The sequence below is a fragment of the Lissotriton vulgaris genome, chromosome 9 (genome assembly GCF_964263255.1).
Source record: "Lissotriton vulgaris chromosome 9, aLisVul1.2, whole genome shotgun sequence".
In the NCBI taxonomy this organism is placed as follows: domain Eukaryota; kingdom Metazoa; phylum Chordata; class Amphibia; order Caudata; family Salamandridae; genus Lissotriton; species Lissotriton vulgaris.
Window position 1 is genome coordinate 582394970 of NC_141697.1, and position 16703 is coordinate 582411672.

Below are 16703 nucleotides of genomic sequence, written 5' to 3' on the forward strand. Positions count from 1 at the left end.
CTCCCTACCACCAGGAATTTGACTTCGACGTTGAGGGACATCAGAAACATCGGACCCAAGGATAGGGCCAAATGAAGAGTAAAGATTAGCAACAGCATTAGGTATGCGACTACGAACAGACGGAGAAGAGGAGAGAAGTAAAGGAGCAACAACACGGGGACTAAACACAGGAGCAGTAGGAGCAGTAGGAGTAGCTAAGAGAGCAGAAGTAGCGAGAATAGTAGACTGAGAAGGCAGTGGAGCAGTAGGAACAGGAGCAGGTAAGGGAATAGGGACAACTTGAGGACCAAGAGGATTCAGAAGAACAGGACCAGCGACAGGCTGACCAGCAGCTGCCGGAACGACAGGTTGAGGAACAGGAGGAACCACAGGTACTGTAGTATCCTGTGCATATGGAGGTGGTGATTTCAATAGATAGGACAACAACGGGTCCTCTACTACTTCCTCTCCCTTTTTATCAGAACTTGACGGCAAAACGGGATAACACTTATCCACCGCCATACGTTGTAATCTATCAAAAACTTCCTTTTCCTTCTCTTCTTTGTCTCACTGAAACTGCTCTGCATTTCTCATCGTTGTAACAATACCGTCCCTCTTATTTTTCTTAAGCTGTTTGATTTCTTTCTGCTTGGACTCTTTGCGCCATAACCAGAACAATTTTGCTTCAAGATTATCCAAAATTGCTGTTTCGAAACTACCATGAGGTGGCCAACTAAGGACACCATCATCTTTAGTGTAGCGGATCCAATAATCATTATAAATGATAGGACCCACTCCGTGGCGACTATAGAGCTCATATATCGGAGTTCTAACTGGAGGTATAGGACATGAGTCCTCCAATCGGGAATCCGCACCGCAACGTTTAAAGCAACTAAACAAAGTACTACGGCCAGGCATCGTGCACACTAACCGAGTTTCACAAACTTCAAGGGTTATTGGATTAAGATGTCCTCGCAAAAAATGCAAAACCCTCGGTTTTTGGCAATTGCAATCGTCAAATAAAACCCAACAACTAAGAACCAACAACTAAGAACCACAAATGCAATGGAACAATGCAAACAACCAAGTACCAACAACAAAGCAAAAGGTCCCAGAAAGGAACCAACAACTAAGAACTGGGAGCGACCCACCAAATACTTAACTGAAAGAGCAATGGCGTCACCAGGAAGGCCCGTCTATCGTCTCGCTGTACAAAGGACTACGCCAGGCGCCAAAACAGGTCGACAGTCAGGGCATCAGTCCGTCGCAGCCGTCAGGAGGCGGGAATCTTCACGGGAAAAGTCTTCGGGCCACTTATTTCGACAACAGGATCGATGAAGCGGGGTGCACCTTCCCTCGGAGATTTCACACGAAGTTCCTCACGATCGTCGGGCTTTGGACCGGTACCGTTGATGTCGCCCCACGTTGGGCGCCAACTGAAGGACTGGGCTATTCTAAGGCCCAGCGGTGCCAGGGGACAACACCTGAAACCTTCGTGGGTTACCTGTTCCGGCGTACAAATGACAGAGACACGGGACACTTCCTTCGGCGTCAAAGATCAGCGTTTATTTACTGCAGGGAATACAGAAGTCACGAGAAGTACAACGTGTGTAGGTTCTAGGAGACTGCTTCAAATTGCTAAAGTGGATCGCTCCTTTTATACAGTTTTTAGTCATTGCACAACATGGCGAACAAAAGGTTACAATTCAGTTCCCACAGTAGACTTCAAAAGGGTTGCTTTCATGTATTCAGGAGCCCGGAACATAATTACAAAAACATCGCCGGTTCCCAACTGTAAAAGTACGTTATCCCACCATTAAGTACATTCCATTCCGGCTGTAAACGAGTTTAAAGAAAAGACGAAACAGGTGTAAGGAAGACAGAAACAGCTAACGAAAGAGTGTAGGGGCAATATCGGAAACACGAATGCAGGATCAAAGGATTCGTGCCTAATGCATGCACGGCTGAAACAATAGACCAACACGGCGAGATGAGCCTCGAGCGGGGCCATCTGCCTTTTCAGTGTCATCCCCCTCATCATAAAGACACCCTCAAAGGAACACGTGTCTTCCGCAAGAGCTTGGGAATCCCAGGGTCACGAAGCGGACAGTGTCCGTTCGCTGGCTACTTGAGGGCAAGAAACAAAATGGATGCTGTATCTAAAATGGAACCCGTGGGTTCAGATGAAGAAACCCACGAATGAGACGAACGGTTCAGGCCAGTGTAGCGAAAACGCGTACACCCACTAAACTCGTCATTTGCGGTTCGTAGATACCAAACTCGTCCATATTCGAACAAGTCGAAAACATCGCTATAATTGTCACGGAACCTCAGGGCTGATCTGATGAGATTGTGTGTAGGATCGTTTTTGGAGGTTCTTAATCCGGTTTTATGGTCTGGTGGGCAGGTTTTCACTATTGATTTTACTGACATTACCCCAAATATTGCTTGCAGCAAACACAAATGCGTGCATACATTACAAAACGTCTATAGTGTTTCCAAAAGTTCAAAACTGCCCTTCTTGCTGATGTGGGCCCCTTTTATAGCCACCTGATGCACTAATATGGCCAACTTTTATTTTGGTGCCCTGGCCTATTTTCTGCCCTAGTCCAACCCTGGTCTCCATATAATGTGATTGGAGAGTGCAGTAGTCACCCTCATCTGTGGTTACTGGTTCAGTTTGGACCCACCTTCTTGCAAGCGAACCCTGTTGCTCTGATGAGAAATGTGTGTCAAGGAAAACATGAAGCACTCTTGATGGGCTCTCTGATGGTCAAAATACATGGTGGACCACAAAAAGTTGAAAAGTGCCATGAAGGAGGGTGGAGCCTAAATGAAGCTGCTCAAATGCTATCCTGTCTGATTCCTAGACTAATTCTAAGTCTGCTGTTCAGTGACCTTCCAATGATTTCAATAGATCGGGGTTTCAGGGTCATTTTCTAAACCTATTTCTATTTAGGTTAAGCGGTTAGATACATTTTCTTAAGCACCTGAAATGTTTTAGAATATCAAGCAGGTCGGTTCATCTTCTGCAGGTATGGCTCTCCGTCTGCAGCTGAGAAGTCTTTTAGTGGGAGTTTGTTGCTGTGTGAGCTCAGAAAACCTAGATAATATTAACCCCTTGCGTGCTGATAACAGAACGGTTCCGTCATCAGCATCAGTTGAGCTGTGCTGATGACGGAACCATTCCGTCATGACTCCGCCCGCGCAAGGCGGAGTCAGCACAGGCGGAAAATACGCCCCGCACGCAAGGGGTTAAAGAAATATGTGAATCACAGCAGAGGCTTTGATCCATATTGTCAACTGTGATGATTTGGAGAACAAACACAGGTTGTTTCTCAGTTGTGTGCAATGTTCATCAAATGGTTTTGCTACAGGCTTTACATTATAAACTAATATTGTCACAGAGGGTGCAATAAACAACAGATTATTGATTAATCCACTTGGTTGTTTTTTAAGACTGTATTTGTTTTTATTAATACATGATATTTGATTTAGAACATGAATGTATATGTCGAAATATTTTATGATTAACTGTGATATACTTGTGATTTTTAATCTTTTCCCATGTTATGTATATTTTATAATAAATTAATAATACTTATCTTTGCACTTTTTATGTCACTTACTCCTGTACACTGCATTAATCTCATTGTGTTGTGCCTATATTTTTTGTGCCATTGTACCTAAGATCCTTCAGGACCCCATAGTTGCCTAGGATTGTTATTTGTATAAATATTGTGCCCTGACCTAGGAACTACCTATTAGTCTCAGGGGGTCCCTTTCTTATATATTCGCAATAAACAACAGCGCCATCTAATTGCATTTTTTTTTACTTTGTACCTTCTTGCGAAGTCAGTGCTCTCAGGAGACGGGACAACAGACAAGCACACAGAGTGGTTAAGAGACAGACCAGTCAGGTGTCTCTGGAATGTGGTGTATCACCTGTGTATTTTAGGGGCAGTCGGAGGCAGGTTTATGCAAATAACTCTTAAATGAGCCCGCACGAAGTCTGCAAGCACCCTAAAGACTGCTTGGCACTGACACAAAACCAAGCCTTCATCTTACTGTGATACTAGTCCCTTAGACCTCAAATTTGTCGTTTTGTCACTGAGGCCGCTGGCAGCTCTCTCTCTCTCTCTCTCTCTCTGTCCCCACATTCTTTCTCTATCTAGCTCCTCCTCACCTGCTGAAAACCATGACTTTAAAAAACTGCCCATAGCCTCTTTTTTGTCTTTTTTCCTTCATTCGTTCCCCTGTGAAATGGATCCAAAAGAGAAAAAAAACACATTGCTGAAAAAAATCGTCCTTTTCTGACATTTTTCCCTTCCAATGTGCAGCCTTGGTACAGAGAAAACAAGCATTTACAATGCAATAGGTCTGGAAATTACATTATTTTGAGCTATTAACATTGTAAATTACATTGTTTTTTTATATTGTTTTTCTTTTGTAAAACATAAATAAAAGGCATTGAAATTTAAAATTCAAAAAGTAAAAAGTTTTGTAAATGCAAAACCTATTGAATTGCATTTACATGAGTGTGGGATTGTTCTTCAAATTGGCAGGTATGTGTTTATTAATTTGGATAGCATGTTGTTTATAGAGCGGTGGCGACTTAGCACTTTACCCTGTGCATGTTCTGTTTCCACCTTACAAGAGTTGACAATTTATATGAACCAGTGAGTGCATGTCTAGTGAGACTTGTAATCCAGCGGAGGCGGAAAGTGGCACCCATGTTTATTGTGTATGTAACGGCCTGTAAAGCGTATGCCGTGCCTGCAGGAGAGAAAATCTTTCACTTTCAAGAAAAACAAGGCTCGGCTCTCCCTGTGAACTTGTTGCACCGCTCACCTCTAATGTAAACAGGTATTGCATTGCTAACATTTAACTCACTCTCACAACCTAGGACCCTAGTCTGCGCTTCCTTTCTCTCTCCCACACAAAATGGCACATGGCAGCAGTCTGTGAATAACTTAATTACTCACCCGGACTGGACATCCAATCAAGTCCAGCCTGATGCGCGGTCCAAACTGGGCGGCTCCAATGAGTGCAGGAGGACGACTCGGGAAAAGCACGTGCAGGCTCCACAGCCAATCGAAAATTCTAAATTTGTATGGCGGGCTAAGATTGGCTGAGATGCCTACAATTCTACATTCATTGGTCACTATACTTGACAGAGGTCCCACCTACTCAGCCTATGTTCCTCATTGAGATTGGTTGTTGTGCTACCAGGAAGTGCTTAGAGCACGAATGAAAGGAATGATTTCCCTTTAAAGAGCGCTGGCGGGCGACAAGCTTTAATTTTTTTGCGGAGGGAAACAGAAGACACGCGTAGCGTCTCTTTCTCCTGAGGGGCAGGGGGAAGGGAGCTGCGAGACCTAAAAGGAATAGGCGCTGTTGCTACCCTTGATACAGCAAGTCTACAGCGCGTCTTGCTCACACTGCTTGCATGCGCCAGTAAGCTCTGTGGTTGGTTGACAAGGTTCATCAATCACACTGCTTATTTGCAAGTTGCCAACCAATCTCGGAGCGTACTGGCTCGTGCAGGCAGCGTGAGCAAGACACGCTGTAGACTCGCTGTCCCATGGGCGTGTCAAAAAAATATAGGGTGGTAACAAAAACCAGCTGAACACCAATCACAAATAAAAGTTTAACATAAATATCAACATTGCCCAATTGAAAGCATGGGCAGTAACAGAAGAACCTCTACACAAAATACTTTACCCCAATAAATCTCGCTACGCGAGCAGCGCTTGCGCACTGCAACTCTAAGCTAGACCTAAAAAGGAAGACTTTTATTTTTTTCAAATTCCGCCAAAATTACTAAAACAAGACAAAGTCGCTAGATTGGTTTTATTCTCACTCAGATACATTGGTGCCACTTTACAGAGTTTGCCAGTGAAATGCTATTTTTGTTTTCTTGTCTTTCTTTCAACATCATTGCTTTCCTCTTCTTTCTGTGAGGCACGCACAGCTCTGGATCCACACAGGCCAGAGAATGCAAGCTGTGAATGTGATGACCTGACGTTTTGCGTTCATTACCCTCCTCTGCTGATTTCCCAATAATTTTGCAGATCGCAAAATGCTTGAGGTCTGATTAAGCAGCAGATTGTGATCCCCCCCAACAGACCCCTTGCTCTTCTGAAGAGTTCAGTAAAACAAAACACTGGTACCGAGGGCTAACAGCACCAGCTTTGCTTCAAAACTCAAGCGACCACAAGAAAAGATGTCAGATGCGGATTCCCTTGAATTGCATTTACCATAATGGATTGGGGTCTACTGGGACCTACCTGTGATCAGTATGCAACTCCATTGTTTAGAATTGTTCTTTAAATATCCATGTATTCCGAGCTGGCCTTTGCTAAGATGGCGCCATGGGCATGGGCAGAGAAAAATTTGGTAACTTTGCTGACGGTAGTGAATTAAATGAAGCAGCTGAGTGTCTCTTTTGTATTCACTGGTCTGTACCTGGATGAGCAAGGACTGTCCCCTGAACACAAACATCCCTGGACCTCCCACAGCTCAACTAAATCACTTATAGCTTAGCTGCCCCATGCAGATGATGGTTTTGTTGATGTGTGTCAGCAAGGGTCAGAGGGTGAAGAGAGGGAAAGGAAGGGTGCTAAAGGGGTGTTAAAAACATCTCCCACCATATACCAATGAAGGACTAAAACAACTTTAAACTGTCAAATCAGACAGAACCGAACAGGTAGGGATAAGAACAAGCCTGGAGCAAGGTGAGAAGGGCGCAACTATTGGCATAACCTTAATGCACACAGCTCCATGCGCCCCTCAGAAAATTGGCACCCTGGACCTGGGCCCAGCTCGCCCATTCTAAAGGCCGGTCCAGCCTGTAGTAATGGAGGTTATGAGATAGCTTGAGCATACATTTGTATTGACTAAGGATCAGGATCGTTATTTCCATGTACCTGTATGGAACGAGGGAACAGAATAATTATGCTCAGTTACTCTTTTTGATGAGTAATCACTCCTTTAACCTCCTTCATAGTGGACAATTTAAGCAGAGGATGCTGAAGTGCCAGCAGCAGCAGCTCCTCCGCTATGGCAGGAAAGGAAAAATAAAATGATAATTGACACTTGTTGTATTTTTCCTTTCCCGCCGAGTCTTGGGGGTGGGATCTGAGAGTGACAGGCACTGAGGGGAGTGGTAGTGCACTCCCACCACTGCGCATGATAGTTTGGCCGGCCGTCTCAGGCCGGCCAAACCATCATGGGCAGGGAAGGCTCTCTCCAGCAACGCAGTTGGGTTGGAGAGAGCAGGCACATACTCACAGTCTGTCCTGGAGCTCAAATTGAGGGCGCTCAGACCAATCCTGAAGCAGAAGTGTGCGACGGCTGAAGAGCAGAAGACCATAACATGGACGGCTGCAGGTACCTTTTTTCTTTATTATAATTTTTTTTCTCCCACGACCCTTATACTCCCCTACCCCCACCCCCTGGACTCCCAACCCCCACTTCGAGCACACCAGCTGCTACTGACTGTGCCAGACTACTAGACCATTAAACCACACCACTGCTAAATATGTAAATGAATAAGTGCTGGGACCCACATTTTGCTCAGAAGCCATGCCTGGCACTATTGAATGTCATCATGCCTAATACCAAGGCTGGATAGTCTCGATTCTTCCCACAAGGCTCTATAATGCACCACCAGACCACCCCAGTTCCTTTACCTCACTCTTGCTGGCTCTTTTTAATCCCTGCTTTTTTCCTTGGTCATACATTTACGTTTTACTCTTTCTCCTCCCACACACACCCCGTTTCTCCCCCCTTGTGTGTTTGTCTCTCTCTCTCTTGCTATGGGTCAAAGTCTGCCAAGGAAAAGTATGTGCCGTTCTCCAAAAATGTGTACAAGCAGGGCTTTAAGTGGGCCGGGTCCTGTGGTGCTCAGCACCGGCAGTTCTAAAAAGCAGGTGTCTCTATTGGGCTCGCCACTTTTGCCCTCACCCTCGAAAAAAAAAAATCTTAACCCTGCAGCAGTCCCACTCTTCACTGCCTTTGAAATAACTTCAAAGAGACTCGTAATAGTTTTTTCACAATCTCATCATTTCAGAATGTAGACATTCTCAATGTTATATACAATGAAGCCACACTTGTTGCTTATTTATTTTATGCAACTAACAACTATTGGCAAAGCCAAAAGTACTGGTTTGTTGTAGGTGTAATGTTACTTGTAATATATATCTGGATGCAATGACAGAAGCAGCAAAATACCAGACGGGCGGGACACTATGCTAAGCACAGATTTTTAGCTGAGTTGTTTTTAAACCACAACCTTAATTACGTAGACCAAACGCTTTTTAGAGATCCCCCAGTTTTTTCATCCCACTTAAAGCCCTGCGTACAAGTGGGCCATACCTGCAACCACCGGCTCAAATTAAGCACTGAACAATAGTCACATTGCTCAGTCTTCCATCAAGAGCAAAGCAGCGCATGGCCGGGAGCTTATACTGTATCCGCCAGGAAAAATAGCTCAAGAGGGACTTGTTATTTACTGTAGGACGGGTGGAACTCTTTTCCAGCGCGAGGCCCTCTGTGTGAAGCCCGCGCGAGGGGCACGCGGCAGCAGTCGCCCTCAGGCCGCCCATTAGAATCCCTTTCTGCCTCTCATCTAGCCGCAGCTCGGAAAGATATAACCGGCTTTCCATCCGTCTCCGTCCTAAACTCCTCGCAGTTCGGGCATTTGTGCCCTTTCGCTATGCAGGGCGGGTGCTGGTTCTAATAACACTCTCCCCCTGGCTTTCTTGTGCTCGAATTGCATGCTTAGGATTCCCCCCGCCGTTCCTATCAAAGGCCTTCTGAGGCCCGGCGCACCCCCTACGGCCGAAAGCAGCGGACGCGCGCTCCTCGCACCGCTCACCGCAGCTGCCAGGCGAGGCGAAATTGTATTCTTCAAGACGCCGCCGCTCGGAGCTGTGAAAATGGGAGAGTACAATGCACCGCGGCACCCCCCTCCCGCGGCAGAGATGTGGACTCGCCCCCTGAAGAGGTGGCTTCTTTCTCTCTCTCAGGATGAAGTGGAAAGCTGGATTTTAGCGGCACACGGAGAAAGCAGGGCCCCGCAAAAGCCATACGATTTCATGTCACGATATCAATTTATAGGCAGGGCTTTGAGTGGGATAAAAAAAACTGGGGGAGCGTGGCCGAAGTAATTAAGGGTGTGGCTTAAAAACAACCAAGCTAAAAATCTGTGGTTAGCACAGTGTGCCGCCCATCTGGAATGTTGCTGTTTTGTTATTGCATCCTTTCTTATATACTACAGGGGGAACCCAATTAACCAACAAGCATCTGGGAAAAAATAAATAAGGTAATGTGATGCCTACGGAACATTTACACACATACTTTCTGAGAACAGATACAATTGATTATCTCTTCCCAAATAAAGTTATTCTTTTTGAAATACATCGTGAGTTTCTTTTACTCTCCTTCAACTAAATGGCAATCCAAACAAATAATTTAAACTAATTGGTTTATATATTTCATTTAATAAACCATTTTTTTCTCAAAGGATTAATTATATAGTTAGTTGAAGGAGAGTAAAAGAAACTAACGATTTATTTAAAAAAGAATAACTTTCTTTGGGAAGAAGTAATCAATTGTATCTGTTCTCAGAAAGTATGTGCGTAAATGTTCCGTAGGCATCACATTTATTACCTTATTTATTTGTTATTGCATCCGGCAAGTAACATTACACCTACAACAAGCCAGGACTATGAGCTTTGCCGATGATTCTTAGATGCGTAAGATAAATTAGCAACAACTATGGCCTCGTTGTATATATAATATTGGAAATGCTTCCATTTTGAAATGATGAGACTGTGAAAGAACTATAACGAGTCTCTCTGAAGTTACCTCAAAGGCAGTGAAGGGTGGTATTGCTGCAGAGTTAAGACTTATCTGTTCACAGAGGGTGAGGGCAAAACTCGGCACCTGCTTTTTAGGTCTTGACCTACAGCATTGCTTTAGCAATGCTTGTTTGGTCGAGATTATAGTAGGGCTTTCAAAAGTCTACCCAAACTGCTACGGATCTGGTACAGTTCATGTGAGCCAGGCGCGTGCACATCGCACACCCACACCATTGCCAGCCACATCCCACACTATTTGTCTGAGCCTCGGCATCAGACTTCAAAGGAATGCGCTCCCCCGCCCCCGCCACAGCAATGCCGAGAGCTTGTGTTTTTTTGGATCCATTTCATGAAGCGGTGCACGTTGCCTTCCTCCTCTCCCGGATAAAAATACTGCCGCAGGCCACTTTAGTCTCACTCCTGCAGGATTCGGCAGAAATCAACCTAACACCACACGGGGGTGACAACGTGCAACTTTTCCGCCGAATAAACAGAATATACATTTCAGAATGTTATCTCCCTACTTGTTTTAACACACTATCATTGTGATGCATTTGTGACCCGCCAGTGCCCCTCCCCCTGTTATTTATCACGTACAAGAAACAAACTACAGAAACCGCATCTTTTCCCTGTACAAACTTGGCGCAACCACTTTACCCCATGCGGTGGCTACACAGCCCCGCCTCCACTTCCTCACTTCCACCTCCCAAGTTTCAGAGGCAGCCTGCCAGGCTTGCGACGAGTGATGGCGCTCTTGCGCTTCTCTGGTACCAGCTCTGCACTGACAAGCGGGGTTGTCATCGGCCGAGCGCTTTACGTCTCACAATGAGTTTGGTAAGCAACCAAGCGCTATATGAATTCAAGCAAAGTACAAAACACGTGCTCGGGCAATCGGATCTGTGTTGCTGCCTCATTGAAAGGTACCGCACAATCCATTATAAAGGTGAAAATGAACACACTCAGAGGACTGTGCATGTAACCTGCACGCTGTGACAAATCTTGTTACACTTCCGGTGTTTGGTCCTATATTTCAGGCTCGTTTTCCACTTAATTGCATCTTTCTTTTGCTTTCTTGATGGACGGGTGCGCGCATGTGCTTGCTTAGGGCAGGTCACGGGAACGCAGGACAGCGCTCCAACAAATGTCCGTCCTACAGAAACCACATCTTTTTCCAGTACAAACTGGGCGCAACCCCTTTACCCCATGGGGTGGCTACACACCCCCGTCTCCACTTCCTCACTTCCACCCTCCCAAGTTTCAGAGGCAGCCTGCCAGGCTTGCGACGAGTGATGGCGCTCTTGCGCTTCTCTGGTACCAGCTCTTCACTGACAAGCGGGGTTGTTGTCGACTGAGCGCTTTACGTCTCACAATGAGTTTGGTAATCAACTAAGCGCTATATGAATTCAAGCACAAAACACGTGCTCTGGCAATCGGATCTGTGTTGCTGCCTCACTGAAAGCTACCTCACAATCTATTATAAAGCTGACATTGAACACACTGAGAGGACTGTGCATGTAACCTGCACGTTGTGACAAATCTTGTTACACTTCCGGTGTTTGGTCCTATATTTCAGGTTCGTTTTCCACTTAATTGCATCTTTCTTTTGCTTTCTTGATGAACGGGTGCGCACATGTGCTTGCTTAGGGCAGGTCACGGGAACGCAGGACAGCTCTCCAACCCAGGCCCCCCATCACTCACGGTGAATCCGCAAATTACATGCCTCTGCCCTGGAAGAATGGACTTGGTTCTTATAAAAACATAACTTTTTATGTTTTATATCTTGAACCACTAGAACATTTGTCAATTCCAATGTACTTTCAAGCAAAATATGGGCAGCTGAGCAGTCACGATTTACAGCTGTACTATTTGAAACTAACTGTAGACGTGCTCTCCGTCGCTCCCTCTTCTAATATTTTGCTCCTCTCGCCCTATTCGACCTTTTTACTGTCTATTCTGCATTTCTCATCTCTCTCATTACCTTCTTTTCTCCTCCACTATCTTCACTTCTGTCTTTTTCTGCTCTCAACTCTCATTTCTTCCTTTCACTTTATTCTCTCCTGTCTTCCATCCTCCATCTATGTATAGACCAGTCGCCTGCTTCACCTCTCTGCTAGTTTCTTTTCTCTCTCATGCTCTTTCCTACACCTCTGTTTCGTTACCTCCAAAATGTGCCCACTTTATTTTCTTTCTCTAATCTCCTCTTGTATTTAATCGCTCATAACCTTTTCACCTGCCTTTCTCCCTGTTTCAACCCCGCCTTTGCTTCTCTGTCCGCCTTTAACAATTTTTTTTCTTTGAATATCTACATTTAATGGTGTCTATCTGTGTAACTCTCTCCAGACTGCCAACCGCTAGTTCTTTCTGTCTCACTCCCCACACAACCACACACACACACACACAACCACACACACAACCACACACACACATTCACAACCACACACACAACCACACACACAACCACAAACACCACACACACAGCCACAACCACACACACAACCACAAGCACCCACACAACACACAACCACACACACAACCACACACAACCACACACACAACCACACACACAGAACCATACACACACAACCACACACACAACCACACACACAACCACACACTCAACCACACCATCCGTGCACACTTTCACCAGGCACAGACACCATCAGTCGTCAGTGCACGCTTTCAACAGGCACAAACACCACCAGCCGTCAGTGCGCGCTTTCACTGGGCACAAACACCACCAGCCGTCAGTGCACGCTTCCACCAGGCACACACCACCAGACGTACGTGCACGCTTTCACCAGGCCCGCACACAACACCAGCCGTCTGTGCACGCTTTCACCAGGCACACACACACCACCAGCTGTAAGTGCACGCTTTCACCAGGCACACACTACCAGCCGTCAGTGCACGCTTTCACCAGGCACACACACCCCCAGCCGTCAGTGCATGCTTCCACCAGGCACACACAACACCAGCCCGCAGTGCACACTTCCAACAGGCACACACACCACTAGCTATCAGTGCACAATTTCTACAGGCACACATACCACCAGCCATCCGTGCACAAATCAATTGTTAACGCATCCACAATTAACTATTGTAGAAATCGCAGTATGGCGCACTTTACTGAACATATTCATCTAAAGCGCAGCATGCCACCATTGGCCTAAAATTTATAGACTTTTGCTGCAATTGGTGTTGCAATATTTAGCAATGCCAATAGCTCAAACGTAATTAATGCGAGCCCTATTGCATTGCAAATGCTTGTTTGAACTGCCGGCGCTGAGCAAGGGCAAGACCAGGCCCACTTAAAGCCCTGCTTCTAAGTACAATTGTGAACACCTTTTGTAGACAATGAGCACAACAGGGAATATGCATCCCTGAAGCGACACACAAAGGCTGCTGAAATGGCCCAAGAAGGAATGTGTGGGGAATTGCTACTGTTGTTGCTGTTAAATAAAGCTACTTACGTTTTTGTTGCCACCTTCAAGGATGACTGGAGGGTTGCTTACTGCCAAGCGTGGCGGCTGCTGATGGGCCTGTATCTTGGAACCGCAATTTAATTTTGAAATTTTCTGTGTTCCACCCCAAGCTGTGATCAAGATGGTGATCTAGCATCGCTGGTGTGTTAAAGGATTCTTAAAGGAGGATTGCTTATACGTATTCAGTATCTGAGGTTTCAGCTACATATGCTCTGCTTTTGATGACTGAGAGTGTGGTTGGCGCCTTGTGCAGTGGTGATTTTTGGCCTGCTGTCTTAAAAGTCCTAGACCCATGGCTCTTTATTTTGAACTTTCTTTCCTACCATCATTTCACTTCCGGAATTTCGAATGGCCCTCAAGATCTGGCTGTTCGAATAAGCCTATGAAGCATGCAAGCGTCTGGCTACCCCATTGGGTGATCAGCCACGCTTTATAAATCCTGATTGATTTATTGATAAATGTGATCTGATGTGTGGGCTGTGACTGCAGGTTTACAAGATGAATCCTTATGCTGGTGCGCTGTGTCACAGGTCTAACACCACCACCCAGAGTAGCACAGGCACATCGTCGGAGTCACAGTTGGACTACAGTTAGAAGATGCTAACTAAATTTTAAAGTGCCCAACACCAGGGAGTCTTCAGGTGCTGAGAATCTGGAAACCTTTTCAAGGGACAAGGGAAACCCAATATGCGATTGGTCAGGGACCTTGGGTACATATATAATTGCTAAAAACAATGGTCCCTAGACATTTTCTAGATATTCTTAATAGTAAATATAGACTAGATAGGTTCTATATTCTTTGTCCAGCTGGACAGAATTTTAATATTCAATAAATACATAGAGAAATATTCATACACCATTAAAGTGGGACACAACCTGGGTCCTACTACCACATTAAGACAAACAACAATTAGGGGAAAAAGGTTCAGGCAACGGAAAAAAGTCTGTGAACATAAAATTGTAATAGACTTAAATAGCATGGAGACACCATTGCCGGTAAAGCTATACAGTATATTGACCTGCATATGGTGTACAAATCGTCGACGGCGTTTCGATCCCTATGTCAAAATAAAGGGATCATCTGCAGGACATTAGAAATTTCATGCCTGTATACTTTCTGCCCAAGACAGTACATAATTCTTGTCTTAGTTCATTCAGTAGCAAGTTAACAATTTGGGAACTTGTAAGGTCACGAGGCAAAGTGGGTTAATTATCCTGCCTAGGATCAGTGGTGTAATAACCGGAGTGATAACTTTGAGGGGCTGGGTTCCACAATAAGAATCCAGTCGTTTTTTACCGCTGGCGGTGGTTTTATCCAGTGAAGGCGACCGAGGAGATCTTGGAGCCTGACCTTAATGGGGGGGTCCTACGGTACAGTAGCTCAATCGCTGCTCGTGATCCTGGAAACCAGCGTTTACACACAAGGCCTTCCTTGTCAGGCTACTCCCAAAAATAGCAAACATGGCGCAGGAAGAAGAGTGATGGTGCAGACAAGAAGAGCTCAAAGAGTACGACAGATCATGAGAAGAGGCCTTTAGCATAAGAAGAGGCATGTGTTTGCTTTTTTTCATTAACCGCTCAAAATACGATGCAGCAGTGAGAAACTTGACCAAATCAAGCCAGGCTGTTTGCAAGAAAAGAAAAGTAACATTATGTAAAATAGTGAGTGAGTCAACTGAACACTTAAAGGGATGGGCAGGATACCAGGGTAGGGCCTTTTAAAGATATCAAGGTGCCAATGTCTTGAGACATTTTACTTAACCTCAGCCAGTAGAGTGATCTCAAAAAGTTACACCCATGATCTTTTCTACCTGTTATATACAATTCCACTACTTAGAGTTGGCTTTGGGTCAGCCCAATTGTTGCTGATTGGCTGGATTACTTGCCTATCTAATTTTCTTGCTTCCTATGTGACACCTTTTCTTCCTGTTCTTGTGTCTGTTCCACTTCTTGAGCATACCTGCTTTACTATCCTTTTGACTGGATAACATGTATCCTTCCACTGCTTTCATTAAGGGAACTAGTTTTTTTTTCTTTCAGCACTACACGGCATTGCATGTGTTTTCTTGATGTCTCCCCCATATACTGCTGTCCCATCTCATACCTGCTCATGCACTCTCCGTGTTGCTCTTCCTATTTGCCTCCTACCCCAGCTCGTCCATTGCTTCCTCTGTCCCTCCCCACTCCACTTGACTTTTTATTGTCTTTTTTTCCCAACAGCTCCTTGCCTTCTAGGTCCACCAACCCTCCCTGATTTCATTGTTACTTCACGGCACTTGGCGGTGTTCAGTTGCTTCTCCCGCCACCCCATTTGTTGGCCTGCCACCTTGTCATTCTGTTAAAAAAACAAAAAAATGGGGGGCCTAGAAGCAGCAATTTGCAACCAGCCTGCTCCTCTGTTTAGAATGTTTTTGCACACCTTTTGTTGTGTCTCTTTAATTTGCTGTTAAGGAAATGGAAAGAGAGTAACCCTCAGAACCAAGGGGACAGGGTCAATCAGACAGGAAAAAATACAACTTCCCAAGGCATTTCAGATCACAAAAGAAAACAATTCATGTAGACCATGTGCAAATTGTGTCAAACACAATTAGGCACAATTATATATTTTATTGAGATTTTAAAAGGATTAATATACAAATATAACTGCTAAAAAGACAGTACTCAGGCAACAGAAGTTCGGAAGATTGCATACTGAGCTCATACATTTATTATGATTCGTGACTCTTTCTTGTAGCTCATGTATTGCATTGAATAGATGTTAATTCTTATTTTTTTAAATGCCTAACTTGAGACAACAAATGAGTCTGGAGTGTTCGTCAATGTTTTTCGACGGGTCAATATGATTAAAGCAACCTTCCTCAGGAAACAAATCGAAGTCATCCACAGAAAATTCATATGTAGTTACAATTTAACTGAGGCGCTCCTAATGCGAAGAGCCATAAAAGAGATGATGTAAGTAATTCATCTCTTTTTTTAAATTCCCTTCAGTTCTAGTGTTCATCCGCCATTTTTCCGAATCCTGGGGAATTCCTTCCTGCATTGACTGCTGTAGATTTATTATTCTGACTGATCCCTTGTTCTTAAGCCTTGGACCGGACCTTACTACAAACATATTGGATAGGACATAATGCTGTCATCATGCAGGCTGAGTTCTCGTATATATTCGTGAGCTGGTGTTTTTTTGATATATATTTTTTTTAATTTGTTTTTATTGTTGCATCACATATCGATAAACACAGTCATATAGTTTTGTTGGTTGCAGCGTCAACATTCTGCTGCAGTCAACCATTAGCGCAACTTTTTCCTTTTTATTATACAACTTTTAACTTTAAAGGTCATCGACAGGACAACTGGCACACGTTAGATAGATTAGTAG